Genomic DNA, 22,963 nt, shown 5'->3' on the forward strand with positions numbered 1-22,963 from the left:
AACCCTTTCCATGGAAACATTTTTCCTAATCTCCAATCTGAACCTCCCCTGGAGCAATTTGAGCTACAGACAGTTAAGTACTATGACAGGGTTGGTTGTTTTTTTTTCAGGAAGAGGTCAGATTCAGTACTTCCAAATCCCTGTCTGAGGTTATTGGTATAATTTTGGGTTATTTCTTTCCAGCCAAGGCTTTAAAAAATATTGATGCCTTAAAAAAAAGGGACCTTTTGGACAGTGGGAATAGCTAAAAATTTGAGTGTTACAGATAGTACCAGTTGGCAAGCTGTATGCTGTACCAATATCCTCACAAGAAAACAGCTTTCACAAAAAAAGCATTTTCCAAAATACAAAGAAAAACAGGAGCGTTTTGAGCGAGTGACGTGGAACAGTTTGAGGAGGAGAATGGTCTACCATGAGACAGTAACTTGGAGAAAGATACTCAAGCTATAGAAATCCCTATTGTTCAGTTTTCTGATTTATTTTTTTTCTCTTCCTAACGTTCTCCAGCACTGAATTTCCCTTCCTCATGCCCGGCTCTAAGAAGTGTGGGTGTCCCCTGGGAAGGAGGATAAGGCAGTCAGCCATCCCTCAGCAGCGGGAAACTTTTTTAACAAAGATTCATTTGGGGAGCGAATAGAGGGAAAAAAACAAAACAAAACAAAAGGAATTGTTTTTAAACAAAACAAAAAGCACTTTTGGCATTGTTTGTGGTCCCCAATGGAATTAAGCAGTCCAACCATGAAATGTGGTGATCTGGAGTGTGGCTGTACAAGGTGTTGGCGGCCGTGCTACGTGGTAGACAGTGAGGATAAAACCCAGGGTATAACTCAATATTCTTTGCGAGGATTTGGGACAGCGCCGGGAGCTAATTGGAGCCCGGGTGATGAGAGCAGACTTGAAGTTCAGTGGAGTTGATTGTCCTTCCATATCGCCTCGTTCCGTTGGCGGTGATACTCCGTGACGTGCTTTAATGGGCGCACAGCTGAGGGGCTCAAGCCCCCGAGATACCCCAGAGAAATCATAGAATCATAGAATGGTTTGGGTTGGAAGGGACCTTAAAGATCATCCAGTTCCAACCCCCTGCCCTGGGCAGGGACACCTCCCACCAGACCAGGTTGCTCCAAGCCCCATCCAGCCTGGCCTTGAACCCCTCCAGGGATGGGGCAGCCACAGCTTCTCTGGGCAACCTGTTCCAGTGTCTCACCACCCTCCTAGTAAAAAATTTCTTCCTGAGATCTAATCTGAATCTTTTTTCTTCCAATTTAAAACCGTTTCCCCTTGTCCTGTCATTACACTTCTGGCAAAGAGTCCCTCCCCAGCTCTTCTATAGGCCCCCTTCAGGTATTGAAAGGCCGCTATAAGGTCTCCCCGGAGCCTTCTCTTCTCCAGGCTGAACAATCCCAGCTCCCTCAGCCTGTCTTCATAGGAGAGGTGCTCCATCCCTCTGATCATCTTCGTGGCCCTCCACTGCACCTGTTCCAGCTGGTCCATGTCCTTTCTGTGTTGAGGACTCCAGAGCTGGACACAGTATTCCAGGTGGGATCTCACGAGTGCAGAGTAGAGGGGCAAAATGCTCCTCTTCCGTAAGGGAAAGGTGAAAAGAGGATTTGAGAAGCGTAGGCACCGCTAAGCAGGGCTAGTGGAAGAAATCAGGAGAAGAGCAGTCAACTCTCAATGCTAGGTTTGTTGTAAATAACTAAAATGGCATCACTTTAGTGTTTAGATGCTGATGTGGCTACCTTTCCCCCCCCAACGTTTGCTGTGGGTGTTAGGATGCAGGCTTGCACGCTGCTGCTTCCTTTGTTCATTTCTCTTAGGAAATGAATCGGAGCCATTATTATAAATTGCTTGTAAGCGCTATTTCAGTCTAATTAGATTTGTAACAAAATGGATCCTGTAGACAGAATTTTGCATAAATAAAAGCATTCCTCTTGCTCTTACCCTTTCCTGCCTCCTATGTTACAGCAGTAGTTCCCAGAACGTTTTAATCTAGAGGCTACAGTGAATTGTCATGTGCTTCAGAAGGTCATACAAAATAAGTGTTTTTCCTGATTTTCCCGATTTCCTACTATTGTTAAAAATGTGGAACTCCTAGATTTCTTGTTACAGGCCCTGTATCTCTACGTATAGACAAACAATATTTTAAAATATGCCATTAGAGGCTCCTTTTCATACACACACACACTCACTACCTGATGTAAAAGTGGGTTTTAAGGGGGGCTCCAGAGAGTGGAAGATGCTGGAGAATGATGGCAATGTACCCGGGGAAGGGCATGCTGGCCACCCTTCTAACACTTGTTTTGACCAACTTCATGATCCATTTCACCTCTGGATTCCTCAGTGTCATCATCTGGAAGGAGATGTTTATTTTTTGTACTTATATGCCCTGAATGTGTGTTTGTTGTGGCTTTTTTCTCCTTAATGAGAGGTTGTGATACTTCAGAATCTTTTCTAATAAAGAGGCACTATAGGAGTATATACTTTGCCTCTTGTTGTGCTAATATTTAATATTGGGAGATATAATCAAGTTATGGTACCTTCACAAGTTAGCTCAGTCACAGTTATTATTGATGTGTATACCTTCAATCCACAGCATATATGAATACATTCTCTTCTGATGCTGCTGTCACTCTCTTCTGTCAGTGCTCCATATTAACTGCCTTTATTTAGTGATTCTTTTCCAGCCAAAACATGCAATAACGCGTTTCTGGTAGTTTTAGCAGGTAATAATGTTGAAGAATTTGAACAGGTACAAGATAACCAAATTTGAAAAATAAAGTCACTGTATGTTGAAAAAAAGAAAAGTCAGAACCATGTTAAAATTTAAGAGTTTTAATACCTGAGGCGCAGCTTGAAAGAATTGATAGTTTTCTTCCAACTGGTTTATTTTATATTCTAAGCCTAGAAATATGTGCTTATGTAGGGCACGTACTCAGGATTAGCACTTGCCAGGATAGTTTTTCATACAGTGTTGGGGGGGGGGATTTTTCTTTTTATCTTCTCTTTTTAAACCTGATGATACGTACAAATAAAAAGAATGTACGAATAAAAGGAATGCTTCCCCAAGTGCCAAATTTAAGCATTGCATACAGCTTTCACTGAAGAAGGTAGACTTTGATTTGCAGGTCAAAGTTGAACAGAAAAAAACATTTTGAGGAGGGGAAAGCTTTTGAAAATATTACAAAGCAGACTTGACCTGTTTTGTGTAAATTCCCCACTTGTGCCTTTATCTTTGCTTTGTCTGGAGTGTTTATAAAAGGTTATCCCTCTAATAAACAATTATTTATAATTTCCTTGCTAAGTTCTATTGAATTTTTCAAAAATGCTAGTTTTCCTGATACAGCTGTGATTCTAAAACAGTTACTATTTAAAATGAATGTCTTGTTTATATGTTTTGTTAGAATATAAATGTTTTTTTCTAAATGGCTTTTTAAGTATATAATGAAAATATATGATATTGGAATGATTGTGCTTACATAAGCTACGTGCATAGCTGCTGCTTAAATCCGTGGTTTTTAGATAAAAGTATCATTTTGCTTTCTTCTTACTAAAGCCCCGTACTAGTTCTCATATAACTGCTCCACGCTCTTAATTTTAGGCTTTATTACAGTCTTTTTAGTGCTGTTGTAGGCTCGTTTTAAGGAGTAATTTTGGCTGCTGTGCAGTAGGTGCCCTCCTTTGTGCATCCCCTGGTTCCCTGCTTATCCAAGGAGGTACCAGCCGCAGACGAGTGGCTGGGACAAGTGTGTTCATTGCTTTTCCAGTTTTGTTTTTTTTCCTCAGCCTAAAAAAAGGGTTTAATTTAAAACGGGAGTTATCCTTTTTCTTTTCCAGCTGCCCTGGAGCAGCTGGAAAGGCACCCGGAGGGCCTCTCCTGCTCTCCAAGTTTGTTCTTACTACTGGAAATTTGTTTTGTGCTTGCTGCAGCTAACTCCAGTCAGTCTTCCTCTTTTTGTTACTGATATCACACTGTTTCTCTAACCTTGAGTTCCTTTGAATTTTCTCCTATTTCTGATATCCCCAGATCACCCATTCCGCCCGCCTCTGTGAGCACCCCAACGTCTGTTCTGTCTTCCCTGTTTGTGCAAGAGCAGTTTCCCCACTATACAGAGTTCTTTGTTTCTTTAATAGTTTCTGATATTGTTGGAAATGTGTAATGCGTTTAAAATTTTGCAAAAAAACCCAGATGGCTGGAGGCAGAAAGCCCAAAGCCAGCTTTGGTAATAAAGTAAGCCTGTGGCAGCAGTAAAACAGTAATGTATTTAGCATTAATTTGCTATTTGAAAGGTAAAATTGCCTGATAAAACCTTTTATATCAGCCAGTAGAACTGAAAGACAATGTTTTCCTACTATGCTGAGGTACGGATTGAGTTATAGACTGTTGTGTTGGTTTTCTGAAGAGACATATATCCATTGTCTCCGCAATTAAAATTACCCTTGCATTCAGTGAATTTAGACACAGGGTGAGTCAGAAGCACACGTTGTCTTTCATGTGTGTCACTCTTCAGTCTGCACGCGTGTTTCTTTAGGACTTCATGCTGCAAAAACCTTGGGTCCGACCTGCTAAAACAGTTCAGAATGTTTTAGTGTTAAATTCTGCATGTGCGGTGGTTCCGGGATGTCGCTACCCATTTGTCCCCAGAAGGATGATGCTCAGCTGACACGAGCTTCCACAGAACCATGTGACAATAGACACAAGTGCAGTCATTGCTCAGTGACTTGTTTTGCCTTGTTTTACTCGTGCCCAGATTTCTTGTATATATATATATACACAAGTATGTATATACAATGCTCAGCTTTACTTCACTCTGATTTTTTTTTTTTTTTTTTGCATTCGCTGTGGTCATGAACAGTAAAATATAGCTAAGATAGAAGAAAGGAATAAAAACGGTTAGATTAAATTTACCCAAGTAAATTGATGGCATTTCTGCTTCTTAAAAATCACACGTATGCACATACATGTATAATGTGGTCATTGCCAAAAAATAGAAAGCAATTGTACTATCACTTTTCATTTAGAAAAAAAATATAAAAGGGGCCTAGTCAGGCTCTTTTGTTTCTTTATTTCCTAAAGATAGGCCAAGGCTGTGAAATATCACATAAATAGTCAGCGATTTCACCAAACTGGGGCAGTAAGAAGTGTCCACAAGCATGCACTGCAGAAGAGAAAGAAGTCTGTAAGTTTTATGGTATGTCCTTGAGATCAGAGTTCCCCAGGAGACAGTCCATAGATGAAAAGCAAATTGACTCCCTTCAGTTCCTACAGAATCTCCTGAAGGTCCAAGAAGACAAAAATGTGGTGGTTGTAAGGCGTTTTACCATCCCCAGCTCACATCTGGAACCAATAATGTATAATATAGGAGCAAACCCAGAAACAAGGAAAGAAAGCTCCAACCTGAAAATACTCTCCTGGGAGGTAATTTTGAGTTTGGAACATACTCAGAGAAGTGCTTGGCAGAGGAACTGAAGTCCATTGAAAGAAGTTTTATGTTGTGTCTCTTGAAACAGAAATAAATTTAATGTACTTAAATTATCCCTTCAGACCTCAAGCTCTATATTACTATGTAATTCTTTTATTTTCTTTTTTGTTTTCTCTCTTTCCCCCCCCCCGTCTGAATTGCCAGGGACTCCAAGTAGGTCCATGAAATTCCTTCTTGTACAGTACCAGTTCACTTACTTGGATCGATATCAATATTTAACATACTAAGTCAACAGCGTTTTTCGTAAGAGATTACAAAAACTGAAGCAGTGGACGTACAAGAAAATGGCGAGAATTTGTATGAAGAAAATTGAGAGAATTTGAAGAAGTCGTAGAGATGCTTTGTTATATTTTGGTTAGTTCTGTCAGGCCACTCATGCAAACCCTTCAACGCGCGGGCTTAAATGAGAAGAGCTTGGATTTCAGTAGAAGGCAGCAGAATATTGTCAGTGTAGAAGAAGATAAGGTGATCCCAGGGCCCCTGATGGGGTGTATGATACGTGGGTGGAATTCCAGCCAGCAGCCCCATCGGACTGTGGCGTTGGGAGGGTTGGAGCAGGGGCTTTGCCAATCACAACTTCAGCTGAAGTACGGCTAATTCTGCTGCGGTCTGGTACTGGAATCGATTGGTACGAGATATTAAATGTTTGCAAATTGAGAAAATTACTTCCGCTGAAATTGAAAGAGGTTTCTCCTGTTGCGTTCGAACCCTTGGCAACCCAAAGAAATGACTGTCCAGAAGTTAAACACTTGAGAGAACTTTCTCTCTTTTCCAGTGTGGAGGAGAATAGTAGGGCATCTGATAATGAAGGAAAGGGAAAGGATATAGAATCATAGAATCATTTAGGTTGGAAAAGACCCTTGGGATCATCCAGTCCAACCATCAACCCTACTCTACAAAGTTCTCCCCTACACCATGTCCCCCAACACCACATCTAAATGACTCTTGAACACATCCAAGGATGGTGACTCAACCCCCTTCCTGGGCAACCTGTTTCAATGCCCGACCACTCTTTCTGTGAAAAATTTTCCTAATGTTCAGCCTAAACCTCCCCTTTTGGAGCTTGAAGCCATTCCGTCTTGTTCTGTCACTAATTACCTGCGAGAAGAGACCAGCACCAACCTGGTCTCTTCTGTCCTCTAGAGGAGGTCTTCCAGGATTGTACCAGCAGTATGCAAGCCATCTTCAAACGCTCTGTGAACCTTAGGTGGACCATGTGTTTTGTCCTTCTCCAGGGAGCAGCCTATTAGTTGTCACGACGCTGGTGGTGGTACCTGCTAAAAATATGGAACTGCCCCTCTTAATTATCCCCATCTGAGACTTCCTGCTTTACAAGTTTTTGTATTGAGAAGCCCTTTCAGGAGGAGAAAAGTCTTAAAAGGTTGATTCTAGCCTCCCTGATTGCCTATCTGTAAGTTATATTTTGCAGTTGTGCCTAGAGTTTATGGGAAAGATCAAAGGCTTATTAAACTCTTCCCTTTTTAGTTCCACACATTGAAAAAAGGGTCTTTTGCATTAAACAGGCATAAGTGGGAGGCAGATGGAGAAATAGAGGTAGAGCTTCATGTTCCTGCAGCCAAACACAGCATGGGAGGCAGAGGCAGTTGTAGCATCAGGGTTTTTTTCATGAAAGTGAGTCCCATTCTTCACTTCAGTGAGTGAGAAAGCATTTCCCAATGAATGTATGTCTTCACATTCCTACCTTTATTACGATGTTGATGAACCTGAACTTAGTTAATTAGTTTGTGGAAAGTTACAGGAGTAACCACACATTTGAAACTCTTGCTTTACTTTGTGTTTTCTTTCATGGTTTGGTTTTTAAACCAGTATTCTTGTTAGTAATCTTAGTTCTGCATATCATAAAGTGACAAGTAATTATAGGCAGCCATGTAAATTATAAACTAATGTGTCCCGTTTATGTGTGTGCAATGTACTAGAAGGTCAGATATTTCATTTCTTAGGCTGTCCTAGGTATGAAAATGACTGTATGCCAGAGCCTCCAGAACAATAATGTTCTTGTCGTGCTCTGATTGCAACCAGAACATGGGAGATGCAACATTTATGAGTAGAAGACAAAATAGCTAAGAATTTGGCCAATCCTGATGAGCATGAAAGCTTCTCACTGTGGCATTCTGGTCTCAGCAGCTTTATACAGCATGGATCAGAATTTCACATGGTTACACAGAATATTTACCAGTGTTTGGCTTCTTCACTGTTGAATCCATCATTGAAAAGACCCGTCATTGTCTGTCTTCTGCCATGGCTGTTCTTTCTTTGATTTTTATAAAATTGGTGACGAGCCACTTGCAGTGAAAGAAGCTTGATTCTGTAATTGTGGAGAGGTGGCCAACTATATTTGGGACATGTTGGTTTTCTAGAAGTATAAGTTTTATGAGTCAAAGCAAATATGTTTGAGAGACGTTGGTTGGTCATAAACTAGTATGACCAGAACAGGTTTCGTTTAGTTGGGACCCCAAGTCCTGCCTTGTTGTTCCATTCAGAATCAAGCAACCAGTATGGATGCTGGAGGCTGGTTGGTCTGAGTATTCTTATATTCTCTCAGTGCCTCGGTATTTTGGTTTCATGAGGTCTAAATTTTTCCCAGAACAAAGGTTTCCAAGAAAGGAGAAAGACCCTTTGTTGAACCTGACAGTTGAAATTTGGGCAGTGTTATCAGCTAATGTATTTTAGGAGACCATTAATCTTTCAAATTCTAACGTTTGTTTGAATAATGAAAAATGCAATATTAAGCATAAATTAACATGCCAGCAATTACATTTGGCAGCCTTTGCACCTGTCTTTGGCTGCAGTCATGTACAAACATAAAGAGCGTCAGACCTTTTAATCTTAGGTTTCCAGTTAGACTGGAGGCAGACTAAAATTTGTCTGGATTTAAGATGGTAATAATGTGGATACGGATAGGGAAAAGTGAGGTGAAGAACAAAAATGAAAAAGACCAAAAATGAAAAAGAGCAGTAAGCTTCCTTTCTATTCCTTTCTATTCCTTTCTATTCTTCAAAGACACTTCTGAAACAAACGAGGTTGGTCTTAGCCTTTTGTGGCTTTGAAATATGAAGTTTCAGAAAGCAATAGTGGGTTTGGGTGGGTTTTGGTAGGAGAAGACAGACAAGGGAAGACTGTTCCGTTGGCTAGAACTTTCCTCTCTTTAATAATTGCTATGTGTGTACATGGTGGGGAAGCTCAGGGTTGGCAAATGAGCTGCAAAACTTAAAATATAAAGGCAAAAAACTCTTTGAGCAAGGGATGGTGGGCTTCTCTGGAAGGTTTATTTGGGTTTTTTTGTTGAGAATCATCTCCAAAGCTAAAAATTATAACAACTCTGAATTCTAACCATAATTGGCCAGGTCCCACTGATTTAACTGTTGTGCAGTCGCTTGGGCATTGTCTACACAGAGAAAATGAAAAGCAGATGGGAAAGTACTCAATGTGCAGACTGAATAAACAGCATAGAGCAGCAAATGTCGTAAGAGTTACAAGATAATGTCTTTTGATATGGCTCGTGAGGATGGGTTAGGCCATAGACCTTGTGTCTGTCTCCTGGGGGTAAGGATAAGAGGGAACATTGCTTCCCCTTTAGATTGCACTTGTCCATCTTCAGAACTCATTGTCACTTAGTGTTATTTTTGCTATCATGTTATTGTAGACCGAAGCATTTCCCTTTGGCCAGAGACGATCTTACTATGACCTGTTAATGTAAAATGTAAGGTTTTTAAGCTGACTGAGAGACATAGGTCTTGTCTTGGCTGGCTGCATCGTAACTGGGAACACGGTGAAGGGGATGTAACTGTGTTGGTGTTAATGTGGATTGGACTTGCCATAGCCAAGTCATGTATAAAATGGGCAGGGGACTTGCCTGCACGGCGTTTCCAAGTGTTACTAGCATGAGTGCTGCTTTTCCTAATACTTGGTGCTCTGGGCCCTTTTTAAATACCAAGTTCACCATGGACTAAAATAATCAGAACATACAGACGTGACAATATTCCTTCTCATTTGTCTTGCCCTATTTCCCTTTATCTTTTCCTTTCTCTTCCTCCTTCATTTTTGATACAAACGAGGAGATTAAGTACCAAAACTCCATTAGTACAACGTTGCAGCTGAGAATGAATTTGGCAGGATGGCTGCTTACGGTTCCCACAACAATCATAAGCAGGCTAAATTGCACATATGTATTAAGACATAAAACATAGAATATAGTGATACAGAATATTCCTTGTAACACATTATGCATGCTGTGGGAGCCATCGCTTTGAAAATCTTGACTTCTGCGTTTTTAAAATCTCTTTCGAAATGTAACATTAATGTATTTTTTTTTTTCCTTTTGCATGTAAATTTTTTTTCTGTGCCCACTGGTGATAAAAATCAGGTCATGAATGCCATCTTGGTATCCCTGCGAACTCTGCATAGCAACCAGTCCTTCTCCTTCATTTAATGTTTTTGCAGTGAAAACTGATACAAGAAGAAATAAATAACAGCAGGCAGTGAAATGAGAAGTGTAAAAAACAGTGAGCTCCCGTTACGGCCACGTTACGTCTCAGCAAGTTCCAAATGATGTCTGATAAATGTTTTTTAGAAAAACTAGATGGAAGTACTACTTTCTTGGCTTACAGACAGGTGTGAAAGGATACTTAAATTAGGCTTGTATTCTGCTGACCAGTAAAAGTGTCATATCATTTTGGAATCTGGCCAGCCTTTGGTTCTTGTATGAATGTACTCTTACCAGCTCCTGTGCCAAGGCTACACCCTGTAGGTGTCAGGGGGTTACTAAAACCCTGAACTGGGAGGATGTAAACTCACAGTGATGGTAGAAGCCAACGTCACCAAGCTGCCGTGGCAGCGTAGCAGACCTTGGTCTGTCCCCTGGCCCAGCGGTGGGACTGGTGGGCTGTCATCATCTTCTTCTATCCTATTTAAACTCTCATTTCTCCTTCATCCTGTTCGATTTGGTTCTGAAGTTTGAATGTTTTAGCTGCCAACCAAATGAAGGCGTCCGTATGAGACTTATGAAACCAGGAAGATCAACCTGAAACTGATCGTTCAAGGGTCTGGTTGTTTCTGTTTTGTTGAAGACGATGGCTCCGTTCTGAATGTCAGTGTTACTGCAGGGCTTCAGGCTTCCTACCCTCATCCTCTTCTGAAGACTCCCATTGAAATGAAGCGGAGTTTGCATGGAGCAGCAGGATAGTTTGGCATCAACAGCGGGGTGTTGCATTTGCAGTGATTTTGTTTAATTTCCGTAATTAGAGTTGAAGTGCAGAAATCCTATTTAGTTGTATCTTTTATTATGATAAGAAGCCAGAATTTTCATAAAGGTCTGTGATATTTTGGTGTCCAGCTTTCCTTGGAGGTTAATGAATGTTTGAGAGTCCTCATTGTCCGATGTTTTGAGAAACTGCAGTGTGACGTTGATTAACAGAATGCTGATAGGACTTTTACACTTTTAATAGAGATTTGGTTTTGTCCCTAAACATACATACCAGATTGTTGTCTCATATTGGCTGCTGGACTTGTTTCCTGTATTATGGTAGCTCCAAGCTGCTCCTGTCAAAATTTAATGCAGAGGATGCTGGATAAACAACAGATTAAAAAGTGGGGTTTTTTTCCCCCCCATCAAACGGGATGCAGTCCATTTCGTTCTATAATTCTAGTTAAAAAGTTTAAATTAGACTTCTAAAATGGTGTTATCTGAAATACTTGAAATGCTGCTACAGCTTGTCCTGGTTTCAGAGGTTAATCAAACTAGACCAGCAGGGAGGTCCCCAATTATATGCTTGTTTCCCATGAGCTGGCTGGGTAACTAGGAGAACTATCTTTCAGAAGAGGGGTAGAAAGGAGAGAGAAATCCTAACTACTGTCATTTGGGGTTTTGTCTATTTAGTTCTTCCCTGATGCAAAAAGTATCCCTTAAATGGAACACTTGCTGAGATCATAGGCCTGAGGTGGGTTCAGATCTCCTGAATTCAGGAGTTTCTAAGCATCAGGGCTTTTCTGGAATGATTCTCAATTCAAAACAAACAGTTTTGCTGGTGGTGTTTAGCTGAGCCATTAATACATCAGACTATGTGGTGCTGTTACATGAGTTCCTGATGGGCCTGTTCTTGATCCTTTCTAAATTGTGGAAATTTCCTTCAGATGAGTTACTTAGATATTTAGAGGACAACCTCTACTCTGCCCACAAGTTTTCTGATGCATGGTGTCTGTGGACCTACTTTAAAAGTAAGTTAGAGCACTGAACTTGCTGCTAGATACTTTTATATTTTGAGGCGTGCAGTAGGTTTTATGATTTTTTTGTTTGTTTGTTTGCTTTGTGCTTTTAGGGGAAGAAAAGGAAACTTCTCAGGTTGTTCTGTATATATTGTACGTGCATTTAAAAGCCAATGCTTATCTGTAAGACCTGTGAAGAATCCTCTGTGCAACACAGAAAGCCAGGCAGTGGCAAAAGATTAAAAAAGTGCAGCCCAGTCAGTCCTGTTCACCAAAAAGACTTCCCAGAACGTCAGTGGGATTTCTGAATTTAAAGGGGAATAGACATTGTTCAGGAACACAACTCTCTTTACTTGAATTATTTTGGAAAATGAGTGAACTCTCTACGGCAGCTGAAGCTAATTTCCAATATATTTTCTTATAAAATTATTTTTTCAAGTCCTCCCTTAAGTCCGTTTTAAGACATTACCATAACTTTAATGCTGTCAGGTGATTACTCACTTAGTTACAAAGACAAATATATTACAGTAAAAGAAATGTTGGTATTAGACTGGGATTTTTCCATTTTTATAATGTGGTGAAAGCTTTCACTCAACCGTACAGATTTGTTTGGAATCATGCGTTATTGAACGTCCAGTGGCTCTCCAGCAGAGTTGCTAGTGTGTGATTATTTACACTTGCTCCTGCTGATATTTGTTAAAACTTGGAATATCTGTAAGCTTGCTTATTATTGGCACCTATATATAACAGGTCCCTGGGTGTTTTTAACCACATTTTGAGATGGGCAGTCTTTACTAGGGATTTTGTGGTTGGTTGGTTGGTTTGTTTTTTCAATCAATACTTATAACCCAAATTTCGTAATTGTTTTGTGTGATTTTGAGATACTGTAACACGGTTCCTTTGCTTTTTTCTTCTGCATGAAACTGCAGTTCTCTCCTCTTTCCCTCTTTCTGTTTCAAATTGTACAGTAGATCCAGGTCTTTAAGCAGTATTCAATCAGAAGACTTGTTTTGCTATAGAGTGTGTCATAAATTAAGCAAAACATACAATAAGCTAGTTTTACTTCTTTTATTGTCTTTTGCAGAAGGTTCTTGGGCAGATAATTTTTAATGTCAGGAGAAAAGACAAGGGCATAAATTCTTGCCGTTGCACTTTGACATGGTCCAATAAAACATGTGAAGGCTAAGGCCTTTTTTTTTTGATTGAGAAGGGTGATTTGCAAGAAGGGTCGCAGTTCCTCAGAACTGGACTTAAACAGTGTCAGGAGTGGTTATTAACTTGCCCTTTCTTGTAGTTTTGTCGTGTTTCATCAGCCTTTGAAAATCTTGAAGGTATCAAAATAAATCCTGAGGCTCGCATCGCGTGGCAGAGCATATTAAGAAGTATCGAGTGAAAGGATTTTGTGTTTTACACAAAATTATGGTTTCAGTTCTTGCAAGGGGAAGGTCGGCCTAGACTCAAAATGTGATTAAATAGGTGAAAAATACGTCATTCGCAGGTGGGCTTCTAAAAATGTTTAGAGAAAAAACAGTAAATCACTGGGTGACCTGGTTGAACACCACGAAGACGCTTTTAACTAGTCAATATGAAATTTCAGTTGAAGAATTTAGAGCTACTGAAGTTCCAAAATACTCATTAAATTCTGAAGTCTTGGAGGTACCTTCTTGAATTTTTATGAAAGCCTTTTGTTTTTCCAAAGGCTATTAAATGAAGGTCTCATTGAACAGTCTTGTTTAAGGTCCAGGCTGTGACCCGAGCCCGGATTAAGAAATCTGTCCTTTTTAAAGGATCTGTAGCATAGAGCTGCCCTTGGTATGTTTCAATTTGTCAGAGTCAGTAAATTCCCACCACCTCCATTTTTCTTCTTCAGGTTTAATAAGATATGTTCTCCTCTACCCTTCCAGTGTTGTGCTTTATAATGATATTTTTGTTTACTCTCTGGTACTGAGCACAGCAATGAAAAAATGTGATGATATGGCCATTCTGCAATGGAAATCGAATATATTACAGGCTATAAGACTCTTCTCTCCTGTAATTTAAATCTCAGTATTTTTAGATCATTGATGTAGTTAGTGGTTTCTGGTGCCAAGTAAGACAGATTGTTTCACAGCAGGTAAACACAATTTTGGATATTATAGAAGTTTTCTTAAAATCATATTTGAACTTGTGGAGACTTCAATCTGTATAACAAGATTTGAAGTACTCGAAAAAACCCTCACTGTTTTTCTGATTGTTTTTTTGAATATCGTTTTCGATTAGTTTTGTTTTTTTTTCCTTTTCCTAGTTTAAATTTAATAGACTTTTCGATTAGTTTTTTTTTTTTTTTTTCCTTTTCCTAGTTTAAATTTAATAGAACATATTCCTTGGAGACTTTGGCTAGAATATTTGATTTCTGCTGTGTATTCATTTCTCTCTTTTATTAGCTCGTGTTTCATGCAGCTTTCTGGCGAGGCATGTGCGGAATGGCCAATTACATTTTTTAACAAAGCTGCTTAGCTCTCTCTCATACACGTGTCATAATTCCTTCCCTGAAAAACACAAACAGACATAGAAACACTTTTTCTGCCTTTTCTTTTGTTCACAATATCGCATGGAGCCTGGAATTACCTGCTGGAAAAGGCCAACATAATGCAGAAACCGCAGGGTTTCTGGCAAGGTATTATCAGAAGCAAATCTTTGAACCTGGGTTTCTGCCTTTTCTCTCTTGACTATTCTAACTGCTTTTGAAGAGGATTTCTTCCTCTCTCTGGCCATTAGAGTGACAGTATAAAACATCTCATGGGTATTTTGTAGTTGGATTTTTGTTTGTTTGTGTGTTCCTTCAGGAATTGATTGCCTCGTCTACTGCTGATGGTTCTGATGAGGAAATGGGATGTTTATCCGTATATATCTTAAGATGGGTTTTAACATAGGGGGACAGTCTTTTTTTTAGAGATGGCAAGGGCATCGACGAAAGATACATGCATCGATTTCTTTGTTATTTCTACAAGTGAGCATAAAGTGAGGATATCTTGCACTTAAGTGCTTGGAGCATTGCACCCTAATGTGTAATGGTTTCATTGGCTTTTATAACAGGTGTTTGATCATTAGGCATTTTACCTTCTAATTTACACTTCCAATTGGCATGTTTCTTCATTTTCTTTTGAAACCATGGCAATATAGAGCACTGGATACAATGCATAGCGTGCTTAAGGCTTCTTTTTGTAATGTGTGGTTTTTACTACTTAATTGCATTGCCTGAGACCGGCCAAAATGCAACCAACAAAATGGGATTAATGTCTTCACATAAAATACAAATATGCATATATTAAAATGTAAAGCTATCAATTAAATGCATAAAGTGTACAATTTTTATATATAAATATTTATATCTATTATGTGTGTTTATGGTTTCTCTATAGTATTTGGAAAGAATGAGAATGTTTCTGCCTTAATTTTCTTTTTCTTCAGAAGGGACTCAAACAATGAGAAAAACAGGGGGATGTGTCTCTAACAGAAAAGAAAAAAAGTAGTAATTCTCAGGAGATTCAAAGTTAAAAAAGAGGAGCATCACCAGATTTGACTGAAAATTGCCAAAATCTTATCTGTAAGATTTTAGACAGAACAGTAATGTCTAGCAAAATAAGCTTAATTGGTGATACTTTGTTTATGTAAACTGTTCTCACAGGATGTTGCTCTCCTAAGTCTATTAAAACCCAAAAGCAGCCATCAACTGACCATTTGTATTCCAATATATTTTCTGATAAACACACTCAAGAAGAAATTTTGGGATTGTTTCTAGATTGATAAATAAATAAAATAATACATAAAAATAATAATCTTGTATTGGGGCCTCTCAAAGGGTCTGATCTTTGTTACCTTTGCTAGAGGGGATTTGAGCTGTAACTGTACAAATTGGTTGGAATATGAGCTCGAAAACTTACTCTGCATTAAAACAAGCTTGATACCAATTGTTTTTGAATATGGAGAGTATAATTGCACAATTTCCAAGCAGTAAAGTTAAATGCGGGAGGGAATATAACGTGTGGTGGATTCTTGTTTTGTTTTTTTTTTTTTGAATTATATAGATTTATGGCTTTTTTTTTTCTGGAAAGAATATTTCTGTAGCTGCAGGCTAGTTTTGTTTCAGAAAATGGTACTAGGAAAAATAGGAATAGCTACTATGTTTAATTCCGGTAATCAAAAGAGACTTTTGGAGGGAAATTATATATTATTTTTTTTTTGTCTTTCAGTTCTTATGTGGAAGCTTGTTGCTGTTTTGCAGTCGGTGTTTGTCCACTAAGGCAATTCTAGTGGTTAAGCGCAGGTCTGTTTCATCAGCATAATGCTGCTTTGCTGTTAGCAATTATTTTCTTTCAGGCTTTGCCAATTAAGCTAGCGCTAGCGAAAATGCACCTAATTTGTCAAAAAATGGCAGGATGAAATATAGGGGCCATTATATAAATTGGGAGAAGGAAAAATCAGGAAAAGCATATGTGAGACTTGGTGATACTTGGTCCATTCCTGCAGCGTTTTCGTTCCGGTTATGCCTCCATCCACTGGTGATTTTTGGAAGAAGTGTAAAGCAATTGACCCTAAGTTATGGGTCATCTATGTCTTGAGTATTGCTTATTTTAAAAAAAAAAAAAAAATCTTCTCTGGGGGAGAAGCTGCCCAGAATGCTTTGTGCAAAGATTATGTTGTAGTGAACGCAATTGTTTTCTTTGTTTTGTTTAGGCTTGAGTTGTTTGTTTCCTGCTTTGATTCAACTGGTTTGTGTTTGGCACAATTAGTTATTAATGAATGATGATGGCTCAGCTCATTTCTTACCTACAGTCTGTGTAGACCGAATTCCTTGAAGGCATGTATGCTCAAAATGTAGACTTTTGGTGCTCGGGTTTTCTAGTAAACTCCTTAAGCTGTAGGAAGAGCTGGGTAAAGAAATAGGTTAAATTGAGCTTATAGTTCCTGTGTGTAAAGCAAAATAGACTTAATCCATGGTTACCTGAGAGGATAGAAATGCCAAAGAGAAGGCATTGAAGGAAGAAAGAGTGGGGATAGCTTGACTTGGAGAAACAAAAAATGTTTCAAGAACTCCTGCATTAAACTAACATCCGTATATGTATATATAGTTCAAATCAAAATGAATGTAAGCTTTATATTATTTCACGTTTCGCTAGGTATAACGTACCACAAATGGCTTGGATTTTCTCACCTAGACTGTGCTGGACACCTGTAGTCCCACCACTTCCCTCTGTGATGGTTCCCAGGTAGCTCTGATTGCCCTGATCTTCCTCCGTGGGGAACCCAGGCTCATTTACGCTGCGTTGTTGATCAGTGTTTCATTCTGAAATCAGGATATCCCAGAAGGAGTTTTATCATGATATTCACTGTCTTTAAACTGGTTGTAGTGTTTGTGGAAACAGAGCTCCTCTAGTGCATTCAGCACTGAGCATCGATGGGTGGGAGAACATCTCTCTGCAGAGAGTGCATCCTGATGGAGGAAGAGCATGAGAGAGATTGTTGAAGCAGACCATTGGCTGATAAAAATTAGGCTAGATTTAGATAGTAATGGAAATAGCATGTACCTGTTTAACGGGCAGTTAAAGGGAATTGGCTTCTTTAAACCTAACAGCACATAATAAGATGGCCTGCAGTTCCTTCCCATAGGAGGAGAGAACTATTAAGAAATTGGGAAAGCTATTTAACACAAAGAAAAACTCTTGGCACAAGAAGAAAAATGTACAAAGTATTTGATGTATATGGTGGGATAATGGAAAAAGTGTCCTGGCAAGGCAGTGAGGTTCTTGAACAATCCTTACAGCGAGATGGCTGAGAGCATCCTCCCCACACCCCCTCTAATCTTCAAGTAAATCTATCAGTCTGTAAAGGGGACTTTGTGATACAGTTATCTTTGATGGCTGAGAAACAGACCTGGTTATCTGGGAAGATGAGTTCCAGTCCCCTTTCCCTGTGAATTGCAAGTAAATCTATCAGGATGAGTTCCAGTCCCCTTTCCCTGTGAATTGTGGTTTTTTTTCCTATGTTGGCTATTGTTTTGGTTACAGGATTTGGGGAAGGTGACTTTTGGGTGTTGCGAGGAAAGCGTGGCTGGGAACCACTCTCTCTCTGTGCTTGGAGGCTCCGGAGCTGGGCCGTTTCCCACCATCTAACAGTCAGAGCAGTGAGTTTAATGAGCCTGGGTTTAGGGAAATTTGTCAGTTTTATGTCTGGGAATGAGAGAACAAATTGGTTGGAAATGCATCAAAATGATGTTCCGAAGGCTGGGCTAAAGCAAACATCTCATTCCGACGGTGCCGATTTGTCCATCGGATCAGCTTGTTAAAAGTTGGGGTGTTAACTCTGTTCCTAGTGAACTTGTGTGATTGACATTTATTAGCCAGATCACTCAGAGCCTTGTATCTTTTCATGCTGATCCTGGAAGACTTCAAATGGTCATCGTGACAGATAAAAGAGCATTTTTTTTGGAGCCTTTTCTTAAGTATTGAAACAAAAACAGGCTCTCCCTGTGGGCTGTCTGTATTTATTTTCCTGGGTAAAGCTTCTAGCTTTGCAGAAATATAACAAGCTAGAGGGAAAATCGTCATTGCTACTTGACTGAAGATGATGACATTGACATGAGGTCTTCTGACAGGGGATTAAAGTGGAAAATATCAGTGGCAATCCATTAGGAACAAGAGGATCCCTTTGGAAAAAAGGAATCAAGTGTAAACCACAAAGAGCTGCTTTGTTTCTTGGTGTTTGTTGGTGGATTATTATTTTTTTTTTTTGGTTGTTAGATTGTTCTTAGCCCTGCTGTAATTTGTAAATGTTGGATTTCACGTGCCGGGTGGGAGGAAAGCCAGTGCTATTCCGAGAGAGAGGCTTTAGCCGGGATGCTGCTCCTCACCTTGTCTTGTTGCATCTTTTAAAAGGCAACTGGTCATTGTGTAGGATCCGAAACCTAATCCAATATATTCCAATGTGCCCCGTTTTCATCAATTTTGAGCACTGTTGCCCCCACTGGTTGTTTGCTGGCCTGGTTAAGGTGGGTCAGTGGCTTCTGTGCTACTGCTCACGCACAGATGCTCATGTTTCTGTAACTCCTGGGGAAAAAAAAATTGCATCCGCTGACAGTCTTTATTAAACTGCCAAAAATAAATGAATCTAAATAGCTTTTTTACCTGCAAAAGTCTGTAGCACACAGGAGCAGAAAATGTAGGCAGTCTCCTTATCTGTTTCTGTAGTGATGACGGAGAGGGGACAAAGTGACGACAAGAGGAGGTGGGAAGTAAAATAAGTCTTCAAACATTTCCTTTAAAAGTGTTTTTTGCCCTTGTTTTTTAAGGGTTAGTCTTCAGCCTTTTAACAAGCAGCACACCTGTAGGATTCCACATTCTCACCGCCTTGATTTGAATGTTATTTTTAAATATATTTTTCATACTGAAGCCCGTTGGTGGGAGAGCTGGTGTGGGTTATTATCCTGCCACGATAATACACGGCAGCAAACTTGGCTTCTAAGTTCAGGCGTGTATTTCTGTGGGAAATGTGGGAAACCAGTGAGGAGGAGTATGGAGTACCACCTGCCCCATCATATAGGTCCTGATGACTAGGGCTGACAGCTGAGTAGTAGTGCCTTCAACCCAAACCGCTGTGTTTCATTCTACTTGCCTTTTTTGGGGTGGGATGGTAGTTTTTTGGGGGTTTTTTGGGGTACTGGTTTGAGATTTTTTTGGTACAATAGGTTTTATATCCCGAAGATTGTCTTTGGAGCCACCACAGAGAGTTGAAGCGCTTGTTTTCAGTGTGAAGTGTGAGATTTTCATAGATTTGCTTGTTGCTAGGAGTGGGAATTTTTAAGTAAATATCAAATAACAGGAACTTTATGCTTTAAGCCAGTAGAGTTTGGCAATGTTGAGGGCTGTGTGTACCGATAATCTTCAGATAATGCCCAAGTGAATTTCCAGTGGTTTCCAGAGGTCTGATGAGTGAGTTAGCAATAATGAGTCAAAGCTATCTTTATATATATGGGTAAGGTATATATCACTTAGTGAAAGTCATGACTGATGTACCTGCTTTCAGCTCATGGGCTCATACCATTCATGTGAGTGGAGAAACCACGATGGGACGAGAAGGATCCTGTTGTTGACGATGAGCCAATTTTCAGTTAAGGAGCTGTTGAGGCTCAGATGATTTTACCTGTATGCTTAACAGCTTTATTTGGAGAAAAATGCCTTGGGTTTCACTCTGGCAGGGTTTGGTCCTGCCTGCTGCTGCCTGCTCTTGGTTAAGAGTGTGCTGTTTGGCCTCAAAGCCTCCTCGTCATCTTCTCTTCGGAGAGAGGATGTGTTGCTACTCACTGGAGCGTAAGGATTTCAAAATTCCTGCTTCAGTACGTGATACCTGAGGCCATCAAAACATTTCCTGATACGTATCAAAAAAAGGGCTTACTCTTCTGGGTTTTGTCAGATGTCTCTTTGTTTAATTTTGGATGATGGTCAGCTATCAGTTGTTCATTGAAGAGACCTTTCTGATGCCTGTGCTCATTTTTTCTGTTCTATGCTTTTTTGACATCTGTTCTTTCTGGGTATAGTTTTTAAGCTCCTGCATTAAATTAAGTGTATTCCTTCCCACAGACTTTTCATGGAATCTGCGTGGTGTGTGTTACAGGAACATACATGACCATACACAACTTCTTCCAGCCCTTTCTCTTTGAGCTCTGGCAGTAGTTGCTCAAGCTTGGCAGTACCTTCAGCTTTAAAGTTAAAATCCTGTTAATAAAGAAAGCAGTTTAAGTAAAAAAAACCAAACAAACAGCGTTTCCATCACATCCCACAATATATGCCCAGCACCTGAGTCTTATAAATTCTGTACAAACAGGTTATATTTCCATGAAAGTGGTTCTGCAGATGGCTTGGTGGGCACCTGTATTTTCTGTTGCGTTGTGGCGTGCGGTCCTCAAGTTGCTTTAAGGAACTGGGCTGAAATTTTGCTGCAAGCTCTCGTAGGCTGCTTCTAAGATCCCAACACCCCTGTGAAATTTTTGCTGGCTGGCCAATAAAGGTGGTGGGTTTCTCCTAGCAACGACCTGTGCGGTTTCTACCTGAGGATGAGAAACACAAGTGCATTTGTTCAGCCTTTTGCGTCACTTCGGCGCTGAAGGTTTCGACAGTCAAATCATCACTGACATTCCTGTTGATGTGCAAGAAAGAGAATAATCCAGTATGTTTTTCCATAGCGGTGCTGTCACTGCAGGACTGAGAATAGTAAAAAGTGCATTCATCACTGAATAACCAGATATCCTGGAAACGCGCGAGAAAGAGACGTATTTTCAATCAGAATGTCTGACTCTTAGTGGCTATTTTCTGACTGATTCCTCTTTGCTATTTATACGCTCCCTGAAGTATTTTATAGAAACCCGAGTCCCTTTGAAAACCCACCCAAGCAACCAGAAAGTGTATTTTACGTATTGTAGTATGTAAATGATTAGTCATCGCTTGTAAATTGCCTAATGGAGGAGGAGGAGGAAATTTATATTGAGGAAGGTGAAGAGCTGGGTTGTGACTGCTATACGTCTCGGTTCTTCCTGCCTTCCCCCTCCCTCCCCCCGAAGATAATCGTGAAGGATTTTTTAAAAGAATCATCATCCTAAGAAACATTGTCATTGCGGGTTTGAAAAATGATAGCTGCACGCTGTAAGCCTATTTTCCACTTGCTTATGTTTTCTTGGGGAAATTTATGGGTTTTTTTCGGTTGTTTTAATTTAAGATTCTGCGGTCTTCCTGTACATTGCCAATGAAGAATGGCGTTGGCAATTGATCTTAAGTGTAACAATATGGGGAACTCAGTTTATGAAGAAATACGTCTTTGGTAAAGCATGATAAGATTATGTTGAGCATCTGTGGCACAAGAGCAGCAACACTGTTTATTGGAGCCTTGGCAGAACTCTGCGCTCGCTGGATATGATCCCCTTTGTTTGGTTGGTTTGTTGTCTGGCTTTTTGTTTTGCTCTGTTTGTTTGTCTTATGAATAGTTAATTCACGACACATGGCAACGCTGAAGAATCTTGAGGTTATTTTTTTTGTGCCCTGATTTTGGGGCAGCTATCTATTGTTTAGTGAGTTTTGGAGGGTTTTGATTTGCAGCAGTCTGTCCCCTGGCTGGGGCTTTGCTGGGTGAAACTGTAATACACTGTATTTCCTTGGGTTTTTTTGCTTTGTGGTTGGTTTGGTTGATTTATTTATTATATTTTTTTCCCCTATCTCTCTTATGGAATATGAGGGAAAGCGTTAATGGAAGGATTAAAAGTTTTTAAGTCAGTGGTTTGTTCATTCTCTTCTCTCTGAGTATTGGGCTCCATGAGATACATTTGCATGTGCTTGAGCGTTCAGGCATAATTTTCCATATTGTCCCTTTGCCACTCCCACCATGATCCTATATTTGTCAATGAGATAAAATTTATGAGAATATCCTGTGATAAATACTGAAAAGCAGGTGGGGAAAACATACTTTGTCTTCCACTGTAGAGATGTACTTTGTATTGTGCTGTACAAATAGAAACACTTTTTTATAAATCCAAATTTGCAGACTGGCGGTGGGAGTTTCTGCAACTGCCTTTCTGCACTCGAGCTCCCAGAGAGAGCAGGACTTGATTTTTGTGATAGCTAAATTCCAGTTCTGGTGCATGAAATTCAGCTTTTTTTTCTTTTTTGACATGCTGAGCTCCAGCACGCTGCCACGTACCGTACGGCAATTGCATGTGCAAAATCCCATGTGCCGTTTAAAATATGCCTCAGAAACAAAGAGTCTGGTTTGGGTCTGGGTTTTGGTTTTTTTTTTTTCCCCCCCTTCCAAGTGGAATGATAGGTGTTTCTTTCTGTTTGCTGGTTTGGTGTGTTTGCAGTGATTGCTTCACCTGCCCTTCATGTGTGAGCCTGGGGAAGAGGTGCCAGGTCTATGGAGGCAGTTCAGCTCACGGCCATGGTTTTGCAAATCGGCCCGACTCATCCCCAAAACGCTCCTTTTCTCAGGTTCATCTGGCCAACACAATCCTGATGAAAAGCATAAATCGTATTGTTGAGGCAACTCATTCTTCAGGTTTATTTTCCAAACCCTAACCTGGAGTTCTCCTTTTTTCCCCCCTCTCAAAAGAAGGTTTTCCTGGTGGCCATTGTTGAGGGAATAGGATTCCTTCCTTCTCCTCCTCCCATTCCTGGTCATCTCAACTTTTTATTCAGTTTATTAAATGAACATCTCAATTAGCTACCCTGGAAAAGCAGGTC

The 22,963-nt window shown here is 40.0% G+C and overlaps 1 protein-coding gene across 6 annotated transcripts in view; it reads left to right on the plus strand.

Moving 5' to 3' along the window:
* The window catches only part of ARPP21 (cAMP regulated phosphoprotein 21kDa), a 302,410-nt gene that overhangs the window by 165,935 nt on the left and 113,512 nt on the right, over positions 1–22,963 (plus strand). The gene's annotated exons all lie outside the window — the stretch shown is intronic.

The sequence above is a fragment of the Calidris pugnax genome, unplaced genomic scaffold, assembly GCF_001431845.1.
Source record: "Calidris pugnax isolate Ruff unplaced genomic scaffold, ASM143184v1 scaffold23, whole genome shotgun sequence".
NCBI classification, from domain to species: domain Eukaryota; kingdom Metazoa; phylum Chordata; class Aves; order Charadriiformes; family Scolopacidae; genus Calidris; species Calidris pugnax.